Below are 17,490 nucleotides of genomic sequence, written 5' to 3' on the forward strand. Positions count from 1 at the left end.
GTTTTACCATGAATGTATATGTATTTTTTGTGATGTTTTATGGAAGAAAATTAATGGTTGTTGTTAGTTACACAACTTTTGTTAAGTGATTTTTGGTGAATTAGTCAATTAGGGGTTAAATTGTAAAATGTGTAATATTCATGGTAAATTGTGAAATTAATGAAAAATATGAGCTATTAATGACTTCAGTTAAATTCGGCTAGCTTGGGTTAACATTAAACTTACATTAATTTCATTTTATAAGCTTATGGACTAAATTGTAATGAATTTAAAATTATAGGGGCAAAAGGGTAATTTTGCCAAAATATGATTTTTGGATTGAATTAAATAGAATGATTTTTGAATGAGTTAAATTTTATTATTTAGATCGAGAAAAGGAAAAAGTATTGGACTGGTTGATCATAACTCCTCGTTTGCGATTGATGTAAGTTCGTACATTTAATTACCACTTTAATATGCTTAATTTAAATGCTATTATATTGTATTGTGATATTATGTTTCTACAGAATATCCAACCATGTTTCGAGGACTTTCGGATCTCGTTTGAACCTTAGAAATAAATAGGATACAAATGACATGTCATTAGGGGTTACCGTGTTTCAGGTGCTGGTCCTAAATGTCCTACTGGTGGTTGAGTTTTCAGCATGTGTTGTGGTTACTTTACAGCTTTTATGAGCAGCACCGTGTAGCTATGTTCTGACTAATAGCTTGTGTGAGTAGACCCATTCATGGCTCGAGAGAGAGCATCTATATGAGAAAAGAGAAAAAAATAGTTTTGACCATATGTTAGTACACAGTGTGTGAGGTTACTGCATATTTGATATTATTCTAGTGGTTCAACGGGTGTACAAAGGGAAGAATGATAGATATTTTGATAAGTAATGCCGTGAAAACATGAAAAATATAAGAGTTGATGATGCTTAAAATATGCCAAGCCAAGTTCATGAAAGTATGAAGGATTATATGTTATGTACATAAAACTATTATGTTATGCAACAATTTTGTTAAGTTATGGGGTTATCACTAACTTGAACAGTTGTTGTTGCTTAGACTTGTGGCAAGCTATGTTGGATTAGCTCATTAATTGATTTTAAGCTTACATATTGAAATGGTAAGATTTGTTTATGAATTAAGAACTTACTAAGCATTAAATGTTTACTTTGTGTTATTTTCATGATGTTCTTAGATAATCGGAAGCTCGTTCAGGTTGGAAGCTTGCGGGAGATCCATCACACTATCCATTGGTTGTATCTATAGATTTTGATGATTTTGAGTCATGGTTATAATGGTATGTATAGGTGTTTTTGTTTTATGAAATTAGCTATTATGTTTGGCTTGTATATATAGTATTTTGAGTGATGAAATAGATGTTATGTTATCATGTTTGTATGGTGATTTTTAATAGTTGTTATTTTGGCATCTAGGTATTTAAATGATGGTAGTTGAATTGATGAATATTAAGGTATGCTATGGGATGCTGGTTTGGTATGGAATAGTTAGTGTTTTGAAGTTTTGGTAGCCTTGAATGTATTTGGAAATGGTAAATTTGTTAAGGTGGATGATAAATGTGGAAATGGTCATGATGGTATTTGTTGAGTAAGAGAGTGGTATGTGAACATTATGGTAAATGTAGTGTTTAAGTTGTTCAATTGCTTGAATGATTTGTTGATAAATTGAGCAAGTGTTTAATCAAGTTTGATTGTTAAGATTAAGGTGCCATCTTGGCATATTGGTTCTATGGTTAGTTACTATAATGTTCTACCTTGAGTATGCATATGTTAGATGCCATTTGAATACATAAAAATAGGTACATTTGATGGGTGTAAGTGGCTAGACTTTGGGTGAGAAAAACGGCTTTGAAATGACCTATTTTTTGTCTACACAGCCAAAGACACGGGCATGTGTCACAGCTGTGTGAGTCACATAGTCGTGTGACCACTGTAGTTTGAAAATTTTCATCTTTTTCCAATAAATTCTATAGGTTTTTGATCTAGTCCCGACTTATGTCTAATGTGTTTTTAAGGCCTCGAGAGCTCGTATAAGGGGCTATATGCTTGAGTTTGAGTAGTATTGCTATGTTTTATGTTATGTATATGTTGAATAAATGTTCGTTGTATGATGTTAACTTCTAGTAATGCTTTGTAGGCCTAATCCGGCGACGGATATGGGCTAGGGGTGTTACACATCTACGAGGGGGTGGTCTGAGGAGGAGTGAAGAGCAATACCAAAGGAGGTTTTGGTGCAATACGGGATGAGTAAAAAAAATAAGAATGAAAAAGGAGAAATGGAGGAGGAGAGTAGTCTGCAGCGATTAGCAGTGGTGGAAAAAAGAAAGAGGAGCGAAAGGGTGGTGCTAAGGTTGTTAAAAGGTGTAACGATGGTGGTATTATGGTCGGTTGTGGTGGAGGAAAAGCAAAGACTAAAAGAAAAGAGTGGTGGTTATTTTGCGAAAGGAGAGAGAATGGATGAGAAAATAAATGAAAAGAGTGAAAGAATGAAAGCAATAGAGAGGTAGGGATGACAAAGGGTTGTAAAAGCTTGGTCAACTGTGACTAGGTTCAATGAACCACAACAAAAGTCAAGATATGAAGTTTTGTCAAGGGAGGGAAACATGATGTGAAAAAAGGGATCATGTTACATCAACATATGGTAAAATTGACTCATAAATAAGGAAAGGAATCCTCCTAAACATGGTAACAATGGGTTGGAAACAAGCAAATTATGCACAAGGAAATTGTGTTAAAAAACTTAATAAAAAGATGATAAGAAGAGGACTTGAACTTAGGACCTCTACGATAGCTTAAGAGCACTTAACCACTAGACCAATTCACATCCTTCTTTTAATTGCTTCCATAATTATTTTAAAAACATGGTGTGACCTTTGGTAAGGTTTGAGGTAAAATTGCACCACATAGAAAATAGTGTAAGGGAAGGGATACAAGCACAAGTCATCATGGACAACTCAACCACTACTCAACCACTATACTTGATATTTAATAATATCAAAATATCATCTAAAATAAATGAATAATAAATAAATAAAATTAAATCAAAAGATCATCTAAAATAAATGAATAATAAATAATTAAAATTCGGGCGACCACTCTTTCGGTTCATTAACCCAATTTCTACTAGCCCAGTTTTTGGGATGTGACATGTTGAAATACCGACTTATGAGCATTGTGGGAAGAAGCATCGAGGTGAATGCTAGAAACTAACATGAGCTTGTTTTTGATGCAGATCACTATAGAATTTCACTTGTAAGTGCCCGAGAAATGATAATGCTAATCCTGTTTCTACTAAAAAATCTGCACTTGTGACCAGGGGTCGTGGATTTAGTCATGGTGGTTCTATTTCTAGAGGTGATGCTAGAAAGTGGAGTGATGCTCTTTCTCATCAATTAAAGGCCAGAATGCCAGCTCGAGCATACGTTGTATGGACTAGCGAGGAGGGTGATGCTACTGATGTTTTGAAGGTACCTTCTGTTGGATCGCCGGCACCCCTATGGTGCAGCGAAAAATAAAAATCCGGCGATCCTAACCAGGGATCCATGTGTGAGAACGAATCGGGGTGAAAGAGGTTCTGAAATTACCTAATGTTTATTCAGAGTAGACAAGAACACCTCAACAACGAGTAGTCGATCATTGTCGAACCAAACCTCAATCTATCGTGATTCCGCCTCTACGTAATCCACCCATTGACTACTGACGGAAGGAATCCCCAAAGCAGTTTTGAGAGTTATTTTCCTTTGGCTACCGCTAGACTTAAACAAAGAAAACGGGATTATATATATATCCTTTTGTTTTAGGGTTTTTTAAGAATTAAATAAATATAATAATATTTTAATCCGAAAATTATAATTACATTAATTATAATATAAGTTCGGTAAACCATATATTTATTTCAATTCTTATGCTAACCAAATTCATGTCCTCACTATCGTACAACAACCTCGTACATAAGGTGTTGGAAATTTGATTACCGAATTAAATTAATTTTATAATTAATTTAATTCAAGCGACAAAAACAATACCAACTATGGTTTATTCCGTTCATTTCAACTATAGGGTGTGACCACAGAGGTTCTTGTAACGTTAGCGATAACACTAGAACGATTCTAATGCTACGAACAATGAGTGGCATCTAGCAATGCATCATTGCTACCTAAGTCACAAGAGATCATGATTCGACATAACCTTTTTATGATTAACCTTTTATGCAATAATCCTTAAGTCCTTTATCTCGGATTGGACACAAGTCATGGAATAGTCACACTTGCATTGTCCATTCCATGTTCCTTGATATCTTAAGCGAGACTTCGATATACAAATAAGTATGACATCTAATATCAACTTATTTGAGCATGGCCATGCATTTCTAGTCTCACTTAATCAAGTGGCCTAAGATATTACTCCCATTATGTAGGAGAGACTTATCCTATATCGACTAACCATATCCCTCTACATAGATTGTGATATATCCAACATCAGTCTTTATAGAACAACCAGTTATGGTGTACGTTTGACTGTATCAAAATATACAACTCACGATGTTGGGATTATGATGATCTCAAGTCTGAGGATCATATAAATATTAATCATTATGAGTAATGTCGTGACAATTACATAATAATCCAAGAAACATACTCATAACGGGTCAGTCCAATATGTTGTTCTCTAACACACATATTCATGTAATGATTCTGACATTCCATGTCAATGACAACTCTTTATCATCAATCAACTACACGTTAGTCTTAATGCATTATCGTTGTCCTGTCCAACAATAATACTTGACTAAGGAACTTTTAAGAATAATCATATTATTCTCAGGACATTATTATAAAACAGTTTATTTATATACACGAAAAGAAAGCTGAAATAATAATGGTAACGCCTTATATTAATAAACATGATAAATCAAGTATGTTATTACAACCATCTCATGATTGATCTTTGGGCATACTCTAACAATCTCCCACTAGCACTAAGACCAATCACTTATATATCTAATACCAAGTGACTTAGTGTGACGATCATGCTTCGCCGTGTCGGAGGCTTGGTCAAGGATCAACAATGTTATGATCTGTAGGTACTCGCATATCTCTACATCCCTCGATCGATAATCTCTCGAATAAGATGGTAGCGCCTAAGTATATGTTTGGATCGCTGGTGAGATCTAGGTTCTTTAGCTTGTGCAATGGCTCCATTATTATCACATCAGAGTTCTATAGCATCTGATATGCTAGGCACAACCCCTAGTTCAGTAATGAACTTTTTGATCCAAACCGCTTCTTTTGCTGCCTCACTAGCTGCAATATACACAGCCTCTGTTGTAGAATCGGCTACTGTACCTTGCTTTGAACTCTTCCAGCTCACAGCACCACCATTAAGGCAAAACACAAAACCTGATTGTGATCGAGAATCGTCCTTATCGGTTTGGAAGCTAGCATCAGTGTAACCTTTTACACTTAACTCTTCCTCACCTCCATATAGTTCTTCTCAAGTACTTAAGGATATTCTTGACTGTGGTCCAGTGACCTTCACGGGGATCTACTTGGTATCTGCTCGTCATGCTTAAGGCATATGAGACATCTGGACGGGTACATAACATGGCATACATGATAGATCCAATAGCGGAAGCATATAGAATTTTACTCATTCGTTCTCTCTCCTGTGGAGTTGGAGGACACATTTCCTTCGAGAGTGAAATACCATGTCTTATAGGTAGGAATCCTCTCTTAGATTCTTCCATACTGAACATTTTCAGTACTTTGTCTATGTATGTACTTTGGCTTAGACCTAGTAGTCGTCTTGATCTATCTCTATAGATCTTTACTCCTAAGATGTAAGTTGCTTCACCCAAGTCCTTCATAGAAAAACAACTTCCTAACCAAGTCTTAATAGACTGCAAGGTAGGTATGTCATTTCCTATGATAAGTATGTCATCCACATACAGTACCAAGAATGTTATAGTGCTCCCACTAACTTTCTTGTAAACACATGGCTCATCTTCATTTTTGATAAAACCAAACTCTTTGTTTGCATCATTAAAACGAAGATTCCAACTTCGAGAAGCTTGCTTTAATCCATAAATGGATCTTTGTAGCTTACATATATTTCCAGCATCCTTTGGATTGACAAAACCTTCAGGTTGTGTCATGTACACATCCTCTTCAAGTTTCCCATTAAGGAAAGCTGTTTTGACGTCCATCTGCCAGATTTCATAGTCATGAAATGCAACTATAGCTAGCAAGATCCTGATGAATTTAAACATAGCTACAGGAGAAAAGGTTTCATCATAGTCAACACCATGAACTTGGCGAAAACCTTTAGCGACTAATCGCCCCTTGTATGTTTGTACATTACCATCCATGTCGGTTTTCTTTTTGAAAACCCACTTGCACCCTATGGGCTCAACCCCTTCGAGTGGGTCAACCAAAGTCCATACTTGGTTTTCATACATGGAATCCATCTTAGATCTCATGGCTTCAAGCCATTTCTCAGAGTCTGGGCTCGTCACCGCTTCTTGATAAGTCCTAGGCTCATCTTGATCTATCAGTAGAACATCACCATGCGTTGTAACGAGAAATCCATATCTCTCAGGTGCTTGGCGTTCCCTTAAAGATCTACGCAGTGGTTGTGTTTCTACAGCAATTACTTGTTCCTCAACCCCTTGTGGAACTTGCTGTTGTTCTATCTCTGGTTCAGTGGTATTTTGCGATTCTCAAACTTCATCAAGTTCAATCTTTTTCCCACTTCCTTTTCTAGAAACAAATTCTCTCTCTTGGAAGACACTAGTCCGAGCAACAAGTATTTTGTTCTCAGTGGGATTAAAGAAATAATATCCTTTGGTTTCTTTTGGATACCCCACACAAATACATTTTTCAGATTTGGGTTCAAGCTTAGTAGACGTCTGACGTTTAACATAAGCTTCGCAACCCCAAATTTTCATAAAAGACATACTGGGATGTTTCCCAGTCCATATCTCATATGGTGTCTTTTAAACCGATTTAGATGGAACACGATTTAGTGTGAAAGCAGCTACCTTAAGTGCATGTCCCCAAAAGGAAGTCGGCAGATCAGCATGACTCATCATGGATCGAACCATGTCTAACAAAGTTCGATTTCTTCTTTCAGAAACTCCATTCCATTGAGGAGTACCAGGGGGAGTAAGTTGTGAGACAATCCCACATTGCTTCAAAAGATCATCAAACTCTAAGCTCATATACTCCCTACCTCGATCAGATCGAAGTGTCTTGATAGTTTTTCCTAGTTGATTTTGTACTTCATTTTTGAATTCCTTGAACTTTTCAAGGGTTTCATACTTATGGCGCATGAGATAGACATACCCATATCTACTGAAATCATCAGTGAAAGTGATGAAGTAATGAAATCCTCCTCTAGCCTGTATATTTATTGGCCCACATACATCAGAATGTATTAGGCCCAATAAATCACTAGCTCGTTCACTTTTACCAGTAAAAGGAGACTTAGTCATTTTTCCCAATAAGCAAGATTCACATATTTCAAATTGTTCAAAAACAAATGAATCCAAGAAACCATCTTTATGGAGCTTGGATATGCGTTCCTTACTTATGTGGCCCAAACGACAATGCCACAGATAAGTTTGATTTGAGTCATTTATTTTTGATCTTTTAGTATTTATGTTGTAGATGGGATTCATTTGATCTAAAACATAGAGGCCAATATTCAATTGTGCCGAACCATAGAAAACATTATTGAGATAAAAGGAACAACAATTATTCTTAATAATTATCTCAAAACCAATTTTGTCTAAACAAGAAATTGAAATAATGTTTTTAGTCAAACTGGGCACATAATAACAATCCTCTAAACATAAACCAAGTCCACTAGGCAAAGATAAATTATATGTTCCCACAGCTAATGCAGCAACTTTTGCTCCATTTCCAACTCGTAGGTCCACATCTCCTCTAGCCAAAGTCCTACTCCTTTGCAGTCCCTGTACAGAAGTACAAATGTGAGAACCACAACCAGTATCTAATACCCATGAAGTAGTAGTTGATAAATTAATATCAATAACATAAATACCTGAAGCAGACGTTCCGCTTATTTTGGCCTTCTTGACTTCCTCAAGATAGATAGGGCAGTTCCGCTTCCAATGTCCAGTCACACCATAATGAAAACAGTTTCCTTCCTTAGCCACCCCTCCTTTAGGTTTTAATGCAGCCTTTACTTTTCCAGGCTTGGGCCTAGCTTTGCCCTTGGGCTTTTCCTGAACTTTGGCCTTTCCCTTGCCCTTATTATTACGGACCATCAGTATAGGCTTGGGTCCAACCTTTTTCATGTTGCCTTCAATAGTTCGTAACATACTGAGCAACTGTGGCTAAGTCTTATCAATCTCATTCACATTAAAATTGAGGACAAACTGGCTGTAGCTATCCGTCAACGATTGCAGAATAACATCAGTGGCCAACTCTTGGCATAAGGGAAACCCAAGCTTAGGCAGGCTTTCAATATAGCCAATCATCTTAAGGACATGAGGTCCCACTGGGCTTCCTTCAAGCAGCTTACATTGGAACAGGGCCTTAGAGATATCAAACCTCTCTTGCCGTGCTTGCCCCTGATAAAGTTCTTTCAGGTGCTCAATCATTTCATAAGCAACCATGTCCTCATGTTGCTTCTGAAGCTCAGGATTCATAGTGGCAAGCATAAGACATCCAATGTCTACCATGTCATCGAGATGCTTCCTGTAAGCATCTCTATCAGCCCTCGAGGCATTAGTGGGTGGCTCGTTAGGAACTGGTTGTTCAATGACATATAATTTCCGTTCTTGTTTGAGGACAATCCTCAAGTTACGGAACCAGTCAAGAAAATTTAAACCATTTAACTTGTCCTTCTCAAGGACCGATCGCAATGATAGTGTATTTGTGTTTGCAGCCATAATATATCTACAACAATGAAATTATGCGTGTGAAAATTTATCAAATTTATATTAATCATTAAAAGGACTTAATTAAATGATGCTCCCACTATTTTACTACAAAACTAATACCCTCATACGTTAGTTTCGGAAAGGTTTTCTTGAAAAGCATTTCAAGTGGGTTAAGGATCCATATTTCACCTCCTCTTAAGTCAGCTTTGGCTTTACTCTTAAGATTATGGTTATCTAGGTAAGCAACACTTGCTAATTACATCATATGTAAATCCTAAAGTTTGGTGAACAACTCTTGTTCTAAACATCTTATGATTTATCCAAATTACTTGCCTCTAGGTTTCTAATCCTATTAGAATAACCTAGTCAAGTCATTAACCAATTTTAACCTGCGAATATCACTTGTTTATTCTTCGCGTTTAACCAAGATAAATACTAGTACTTCGCTTTAGCAGAACCTACACAGTATTGATCGAGGCCTTAACGAGGGCAAAATTGGAAGGCTATGTTGACTTAATATTTTAATAGAGGGATTTTATTAAGATCGTTTCATCTCACCAATTATGATTTACTTTAGTCCATTTAGCCATTTAATTGATCTCATCAATTAATGTGGTTCATTATTATCAAATTTTAACATGTTTAAAATTTGGCATGCTTTAGACATCCATAGCATCTCATACATGAATAAAGCAATAAATAAATGCAATAGTTATAGCCCATAAACTAAGGTGGCGCAACCCAAGCCAATGGGAGAACCAAAAGGAAACCTAAAGGTGTAAGCCGGTTTTCAAGCTATCAGTCCACACTGGTTGGCCCATCTTCCATCTCGGCTAGCCCACAGCAACTCTTGCAAATTACAAGATGTAGAAACTCATTTTACATATGAAGGAGTAAGATGAGAAGAGAAATACAAGAGAATAGTAGCAAGGCACGACACGCAGGCCGTATTTATAAAATTACAACCTTTTTTTATCAAATGGGCTGTTGGGCTATAACTATGCATTTCAAACACCGTGCATGTTAAAAATAGCATATACAAATAAACACTTTTGTTAAGGTGTATTAAAACATATCCTTTCAACTTTATGGCCCACCAAGTTTTATTTATTATATATAAAAAAAATACTTTAAGAAGATGGAGGCTGAGGCCCCGCGGGGCGGTACGAACCACATACCCCATTCAAGTAAAACCTCACGATTTGATAACTTTTATCAACATAATCGTGTTTTCAGGATTTTAATCCCTGAGGTTTCATGCCGGAACAACCCTTGTTCCACTAACCAGTTAACTTTTACTGGAAACTGTCAACACCACCGTCGCGCCATTATAGATCTGTTAACATTTAACTGTAATAACATAAAACCTAATAGGCCATAGCATCATGATTAACATTTAATCCATTGTCAAAAGGAACGATTATCAGGTTACTATTAAACGATTTAAACAGTGGAAATTTACTAAAATTAAAGCATGCATCTCATACAATTGCATCACCCAAGTATTTAAACCCAAGTCCGTATCACACAAGTGGCTCTGACACCACTGTTGGATCGCCGGCACCCCTATGGTGCAGCGAAAAATAAAAATCTGGCGATCCTAACTAGGGATCCATGTGTGAGGAACGAATCGGGGTGAAAGAGGTTGCGAAATTACCTAATGTTTATTCAGAGTAGACAGCAACACCTCAACAACGAGTAGTCTGATCTGTTGTCGAACCAAACTGCAATCTATCGTGATTCCGGCCTCTACGTAATCCACCCAGTTGACTACGAACGGAAGGAATCCCCAAAACAGTTTTGAGAGTTATTTTTCTTTGACGGCTGCTAGACTCAAACAAAGAAAAATGGGATTATATATATATCCTTTTGTTTTAGGGTTTTTTTTAAGAATTAAATAAATATAATAATATTTTAATCTGAAAAATATAATTACATTAATTATAATATAAGTTCGGTAAACCATATATTTATTTGAATTCTTATGCTAACCAAATTCATGTCCTCACTATACATACAACAACCTTGTACATAATGTGTTGAAATTTGATTACCGAATTAAATTAATTCTATAATTAATTTAATTCAAGCGACCCAAAAACAATACCAACTATGGTTTATTCCGTTCATTTCAACTATAGGGTGTGACCACAGGTTCTTATAACGTTAGCGATAACACTAGAATGATTCTAATGCTACGAACAATGAGTGGCATCTAGCAATGCATCATTGCTACCTAAGTCACAAGAGATCATGATTCGACATAACCTTTTTATGATTAACCTTTTATGCAATAATCCTTAAGTCCTTTATCTCTGGATTGGACACAAGTCATGGAATAGTCACACTTGCATTGTCCATTCCATGTTCCTTGATATCTTAAGCGGACTACGATATACAAATAAGTATGACATCTAATATCAACTTATTTGAGCATGGCCATGCATTTCTAGTCTCACTTAATCAAGTGGCCTAAGATATTACTCCCATTATGTAGGAGAGACTTATCCTATATCGACCAACCATATCCCTCTACATAGATTGTGGTATATCCAACATCAGTCTTTATAGAAAAACCGATTCTGGTTATACGTTTGACTGTATCAAAATATACAACTCATGATGTTGGGATTATGATGATCTCAAGTCTGAGGATCATATAAATATTAATCATTATGTGTAATGTCGTGACAATTACATAATAATCCAAGAAACATACTCAAAATGGGTCAGTCCAATATGTTGTTCTCTAACATACATATTCATGTAATGATTCTGACATTCCATATCAATGACAACTCTTTATCATCAATCAACTACACGTTAGTCTTAATGCATTATCGTTGTCCTATCCAATAATAATAATTGACTAAGGAACTTTTAAGAATAATCATATTATTCTCGGGACATTATTATAAAACAATTTATTTATATACACAGAAAAGAAACTGAAATAATAATGGTAACGCCTTATATTAATAAACATGATAAATCAAGTATGTTATTACAACCATCTCATGATTGATCTTTGGGCATACTCTAACATCTTCTTATTAAATTTTGAGCCTATTTATGCCTTGATAGACCCGGGACATTCACACTCTTATATTAATTTTGAATTGGTCAAAGAGGGAGCTTAAAATCTGACATGTCTGAAGTATCCATGATTGTGTTGAGTCCTTTGGGGCAGTTTGTATTAGTTGATCAAGTATATAGAAGGTGCCGTAAGAAATTTAAAACATATTCTTTCCTATTGATTTGTTGATTATGCCATTTAGTGATTTTGATTTAATTTTGGGTATGGATTAACTTACTGAGCATAGAGTGATTTTAGACTGCCATAAAATGAAGTTTGTGGGTTAGAGTGTTCACCGTAGCTTGATAGAGGTGAATGGTATTCAAACGAGTGGTTCAACTCGTACAATTCCAAATATTCGAGCCAATCAAAGCTATGAAGCTTTTCTAGCCTATGTCATTAACTTGAATGCTGGTAATAGTCAGATCAACAAGGTTTGAATTGTTTATGAATTCCCTGATGTGTTTCCTAAGGAATTGTCGGGATTAGCATCAGATCAGGAGGCCAAGTTTGTAATTGAAGTATATTCTTGGCTTTATACACCCTAGTATATCACCCTAGTATATCCTCCTAGGGGGCTCCGGTTTTGTTTATAAAAACCATCCTGGTGTCAAAGCCACTTAGTTTCCTATGTCATTAACTTGAAATGCAGTTGCAAGATTGAGTAGACGGTGGCTTTATACACCCTAGTATATCACCCTAGGGGGCTCCGATTTTGTTTATTAAAAAGAAAGATGGTTTGATGCTCCTTTGTATAGATTACAGGCAACTGAATAAGTTGATTATTAAGAATTGGTACCCTTACCTCATATCGACGACTTATTCTATCAATTGAAAGGAACTTCTATCTTTTGTAAGATCGATCTAAGATCTGGTTACTATCAGTTGAAAGTGAAAGATACTGATGTACCTAAAATGACATTTCCTACGTGTTATAGCCGCTATGAATTTTTAGTGATGCCTATGAATAGTATTTTCCAACTCTATTTGGATCAATTTCTGGTAATTTTCATCGATGATATTTTGATCTATTTGAAATTTGTAGTGGAGCACAAACATCTTAGGATTGTTTTTGCAGGTGTTACGATAAAAGTAGTTATATGGAAAGCTTAGCAAGTGCGAATTTTGGTTATCGAAAGTTGTTTCTGTGGCATGTTATTGCGGCTGGTAGAATTAGAGTTGATCCGAAAAATATCGAGGTTCTTGTTCAATGGAAAGCACCGAGAAATGTATCAAAAGGTCGTAGTTTTCTTGGTTTAGTTGGTTATTACCGAATATTCGTAAATGGATTTTTGAAGATAGCTATATTGATGGTGAAGCTTTACAAAAGAATATCCAGTTTGTTTGGAATAATTAGTGTCAAGAAAGTTTGGAGAACTTCAAACAGATGTTGACGGAAGAGCCAATTATAGCATTGCCTAAATCAGGGAAAGATTTCTTGGTTTATAGCTATGCTTCTTTAAATGGTTTGGGATGTGTTTTGATGCAAGGCGGGAAAGTGATCGCATATGCGTCTCACCAACTAGAAACATATGAACGTAACTATCCGACGCATGATTTAGAGCTAGTCGCTATGGTTTTTGCTCTAAAGATCTAGAGGCACTTTCTATACAATGAAAAGTGACATATTTATACCGATCATAAAACTCTTAAATACCTCTTAACTCAAAAGGAGTTGAATTTGAGACAGCGTCATTGGGTTGAACTTCTCAAAGATTATGATTGTGTTATCGGTTACAACCTTGGTAAAGCTAACATTGTAGCTGATGAGTTGAGTAGGAAGCCAATAGTTGAGTTATGATCTATGTTCGCTCAGCTGAGTATTAAAAATGATTGCAATTTGCTGGTTGAATTGAAAGTCAAATCGGTGTTGTTTGACCAAATCAGAGAAGCAAAATTTACTGATGCTAATGAGTTGAGCGAAAGATAAATGGTTCGTAATGGTTTGATAGAAAATTTCAATATTGATGACTGTGATTGTTTGAGGTTTTGTAATCAAATTTTTGTTCTAAATGTTGTTGGACTAAAAGAGATGATACTTCGCGAAACTCATTCGAAACACGGAAAATTACACATTTTTACATACCTTTTTTAACTTAAAATCATACAGTTTCGATAAAATTCTTGTCGAAAAAATATTTAATCTTTAAAAAATAATTAAAGTGCACTTAAAATATGAAAATTTTGAATTTTAGTTAATTTTATAATTAATTTTGATTAATTTTGGTTATTTTCGACAGATTTACACAAAGGGCGAAAAATGGCTCAGCAGACACTGCTAAAAGCGCAAAACCGAGAAGCAATTTGAAGTATCGAGGCAAACTAAATTTCAGCCTACAACGGTAAAAAATTATATGTATGAATTCATAATATAATTAATTTTAATTATATCCAATTTAATTTGGGTTAATAAATTATTATTAATTAATTATAAAAAAATGGTCCAATTGAGCTGAACCAAGTGAACCGAACCAACCAAGAAATGGACAGCCCAAAAATCGTCCCAAGAGCTGAACCAAATCACCTTATTACCTGATTATTTAAGCTTGCAAAGAGGCCCTTGAAAACTTGTTCAAGCTGCATTCAAACCCTCCACAATTGGTGGCTTTATAGATTTGCCCCAAGCCTAAATTAGCAAAGTTGAAACTATCAACCTTGCCACTTGTGTTGTCGGCCAAGGGAGGGCTCTTTGGCTGATATTTTAGCTATTTTCAGTAGCCCTCCCCAGCTATAAAAACCCCCTTAGGCTTGTCATTTGAAAAACACACCTCAAGCAGTCACATCTTTCCTCACTTCTCTCCACTTTCTCTTTTCTTTTCCATTCCAAAATTCCCTTGCCCTCTTGCCAATTTCTCCTCATGGGAAAGGGGAATTCATCAACTATTTGGAGCAATAATTAAGTGTTCATAGCAGTCTTGGTCAATTACGACAACAGAGAAGGAAGAACGGAGCAACTAGTCAAGCGACGGAAAAACACCGGATTTGATTCTTGTTCCCTATCTCTTTAATTTATATTGTTGTTATGCTGAACATATCTATGAATATTTATGTTTTTGGAATGGTTAATTTAATCAATTTAGCTTGAATTTAGTTCGTGTTAGGTTGACTACATTTCATTTGTTAAAATTATTGAAATTGTGTTTATGTTGTTATAGGTCTCGGTAAAATGCTTGATTAAGTAAAATCATGACTAAGTTATTATTGCATTACAATTGTTAGGTAACTAATGAATTAATTATTTAAATGGATTGAAATTGTAATTAATGAACACAGTACTTAATCAGTGCATGTTTAATCATCTAAGGTAGCTAAGGGTTAGATTAGCAACGGTATCTGATGATGCATTTGCCTTGTATAACTTGCAAGATTATTGTGATTAAACTGTTTCAAGGTAAGGATATTTTGTTACCTCACATAGTCTTTTATGTGCTAATTAAATCGAGTTAATTTTTTGAATTGACATAGGGATATGTACAAGAGATTATTCTGATTTAATAAGTATGTATGTGCAATAACATATTTGCCTATTAAGATTTGTTTAATCGATTGAATTGACATAGGGATATAGTTAAGAGATAAATGGATTTTGGTAGGTGAGTATGTTCATAAGTTAGCAAATTACCGAGTTGACGTGAACTTATTCGCAACAATATAAACATGAGTTTAATAATTCTAAGTTAAGAAATGTAATTAGTCTAACACAATTATGTCATCTTGATTAAAATCATATTTTGAAATCGTGCATTTGAGATTTATTTATTTAGTTTACTTAGTTTAAAATCTTAGTTTTACTTACCCTCTTCCAACAAAGTATTTTTCTTCACCAAAGTGTTATAAATAACATTCATAAATAATTCTTTTGATAGTCCCTGTAGGTACGATAACTTGACATTTTTTTGTCACTTTATTACTTGTTGTGATTGTGTACACTTGCACATTTCCGTCGTTCCAATTTTTTGGCGCCGTTGCCTAGGACTGTGTTTTAAAAATTCATTATTTGTGAAGTTGTTAGTTGTGCATTTTGGTTTATTTTTCTATTCAAATTTTAAGTTAGTTAATTTTTTTGTGATTATTTCAGGTGTTTATGAGTATTGACCTAATCATCGATTTACTCCCTGTAGACCCCAAGATTGAATGAACTTTTCGACAACGAAGAAGACAAGCAAGTCAGAGAAGAACCGAAGAGATGAACTTCAAAAATCTGAATCAAGGAAACAGAGCAAACCTTGTTCAAAATCCTATCCTTATCGCTGTTGATAGAGATAGAGCTATAAGACAGTATGTTGTGCCCGTATTTCATGATCTTAATTCGGGTATTAGGTGACCCGAAATTGAGGCACAACAGTTCAAGTTGAAGCCAGTCATGTTCTAGATGCTTCAGATAGTGGGCCAATTCAGTGGAATGCCTATTGGAGATCCTCACCTAAAGTTAAGACTGTGTATGGAGGTGAGCGATTCTTTCAAGTTGGCCGGAGTACCCAAAGATGCATTACGATTGAAGTTGTTCCCATATTCACTAAGGGACAAAACTCGACCTTGGCTGAACTCATTACCACCAAACTCAATTTCAACATGGCAAGAGTTAGCAGAAAAATTCCTTATGAAGTATTTCTCGCCTAGCAAGAATGCTAAGTTGAGGAATGACATCACTACTTTCCAACAAATGGATGATGTGTCATTGTATGAGGCATGGGAAAGGTACAAAGAATTATTACGGAAGTGCCCACATCATGGAATCTCGCATTGCATACAACTTGAGACATTTTATATTGGTCTCAATGCTCACACGAGGATGGTAGTGGACGCTTCTACTAATGATGCTCTCCTTTATAAGTCTTATAATGAGGCTTATGAAATCATTGAGAGGATTGCCAACAACAATTATCAATGGCCAACCAATCGAGCAGCGTCAGGAAGACAAGTCATTGGAATACATGAAGTAGACGCTCTTACTTCACTCACATCTCAAGTATCATCAATATCCTCAATGTTCAAAAATATTACTACTAACGGGTGTAATAGTTTTCCAGCACAGACACTAAATCAATTTGAAAATGTAGGTTGTGTTTATTGTGGGGAAGAACATTTGTTCGAAGAATGTCCATCGAACCCAAAATCTGTGTAGTACATGGGTAATCCAATTTTTATAACCCATCATGGCGAAACCACCCAAATTTTTCCTGGAGAAACCATGGGGCAGGAACTAGTAACAATTATGTCCAACCTAGATCGACCCAGCCATCTAGTTTTTCCCAACAAGCTTAGAAACCAACCCAAGCTGAACCATCCAATAGCCTAGAGAATCTATTGAAGGCATACATGGTGAAAAATGATGCCTCTTTAAGGAATTTGGAGAATCAAGTGAGCCAGCTGGCAATTGAGCTCAAAAACTGACCACAAGGTGCTCTTTACCATTGTAAAGCGGTAACATTGAGGAGTGGAAAGACTTTAGAGCCCAATTTCATCGAAGTTGAGAAGGAGCCAGCTGAAGCTCAAGA

At 35.6% G+C, this 17,490-nt stretch overlaps 1 non-coding gene across 1 annotated transcript; it reads right to left on the reverse strand.

Annotated features, from left to right (window-relative positions):
* Positions 1-16,622: 16,622 nt before the first annotated feature.
* On the reverse strand, positions 16,623-16,729 carry LOC128036344 (small nucleolar RNA R71). The gene has a single exon (XR_008193142.1). It is a non-coding gene; the product is annotated as a small nucleolar RNA R71 (small nucleolar RNA).
* Positions 16,730-17,490: the final 761 nt, after the last annotated feature.

Source organism: Gossypium raimondii, chromosome 13 (genome assembly GCF_025698545.1).
Source record: "Gossypium raimondii isolate GPD5lz chromosome 13, ASM2569854v1, whole genome shotgun sequence".
NCBI lineage: Eukaryota > Viridiplantae > Streptophyta > Magnoliopsida > Malvales > Malvaceae > Gossypium > Gossypium raimondii.